Here is a 1,559-nt window from a genome sequence, read left to right as displayed (position 1 = left end):
CATTCGACAAGTGCCTGGGCGGATCGCGTACGAGTCTGGCAGTTGATTACTTTCTCGGGACTTCTCGTCACACGTAAACAATGGCCAGACGCGTATACAAGGTGCTAGGAAAGCTATGTATTATAAAACATATTCGTAATCGCAAAGTACAATAGGAAAATGCAGCGTAAAATACTCTGAAATTTATTCTCCATAAGTAAACTTCCAAACGACCCGACAATGTAAAGTATGTACATAGTCATTCAAATACTTAACACATTCCAATGTTTGGAAATCTGTCTGAGCGAAAGAAGTGTCTGAGCGACTGCATGAATTGCAGTTGTTGCGTCATTGTTGACTTATTGCTTATTGGTCATTGTTACGGACATAAACGAAGATATCGATTCCTGGGGAAACATCCAGCTGTAACCTAGTTGAATTGTGCTCGTCTGGAAGAAGTCTGACTTCGGTATGATGAAGCTTTACAAAAATACATCTTAATTTGCCCCTATAATAAAATAATGGCCGATAAATAGCGTTTCTGATCAAATCGAAATTGTGAACTGTTTCCGCCCGAGCTTGAACCGGGGACCTTTCGCGTGTTAGGCGAACGTGATAACCACTACACTACGGAAATTCCGCGAGGCTACGGATGAATTTCTGCATTACATAATTATCGAATTCATAGAAACATAGTGACCAATTCGTGCTGGTGAAAAGGTAAGTGAGACGTTTGCAGAGACGCTGGCGGGAAAACTGTAGTTACATTAAATTAATAAGACAATAAAATCAGGATGTTAATTACATCGGCAGTGCTTATATGGTTGTGATTGTTTTAGCTTGAGTTAAAACCGAGAAGTAGGGGAACCGATAACAAGTCAGAGAACGAAACTGTACGATTCAATTTGTGTTATTACCTAGAGCTAGTTCAAGCTATTGTCTCTACAAAATATTCTTGCAGATGAAGTTTGTAAATAAAGGAAAACCATTGTTTCCGCCCGGGCTCGAACCGGGGACCTTTCGCGTGTGAGGCGAACGTGATAACCACTACACTACGGAAACGGATGCCAAACGGCTTATCTTTATGCAATTCGTTCTCTAGTAAGGCAATAAGATTTGCGGATGGACTTAGGATTGGATCAGAGATCAATGACCTTTGCTTTTGTGTGATTTCGGGTGGCCCATGTTTGAGAAAAGTTATGAAAAGCATGGCACCACACATTGTATAACTGAGACGAATTGTTTTCAAGAACAGCGTAATCACTTTTGCAATTGAATTTGTTAGCTTTCGTTAGATCATAGTCTAACTTTTTCTGACAAAACAAGGAAAATAATCGTTTGTAGAACGCTCTGACCATGTAATTGCGATCCTAATTATATTGTCTTATTTATTATCGTTTATTAGTTAGGCGGACGTGATAACCACTACACTACGGAAACCGAGTACAGAAAATATAGAAATGATTTAATAGAATTTCTAACTGACCAAACTCCAATATCAATTTGCATTTTATTGAAAAAAAAATTTATTGAACGCCCATCGTGGGGATCGAACCCCAGACCGTTAAACTAATAAAAAT

At 38.9% G+C, this 1,559-nt stretch overlaps 1 non-coding gene across 1 annotated transcript; it reads right to left on the bottom strand.

Moving 5' to 3' along the window:
* Positions 1-968: 968 nt before the first annotated feature.
* On the bottom strand, positions 969-1,041 carry Trnav-cac (transfer RNA valine (anticodon CAC)). Its single transcript has one exon. It is a non-coding gene; the product is annotated as a tRNA-Val (tRNA).
* Between the last annotated feature and the right edge of the window lie 518 nt (positions 1,042-1,559).

This window comes from Styela clava, chromosome 5, assembly GCF_964204865.1.
Source record: "Styela clava chromosome 5, kaStyClav1.hap1.2, whole genome shotgun sequence".
Lineage (NCBI taxonomy): Eukaryota > Metazoa > Chordata > Ascidiacea > Stolidobranchia > Styelidae > Styela > Styela clava.
This window is presented reverse-complemented; position numbering and strand designations above follow the sequence as displayed.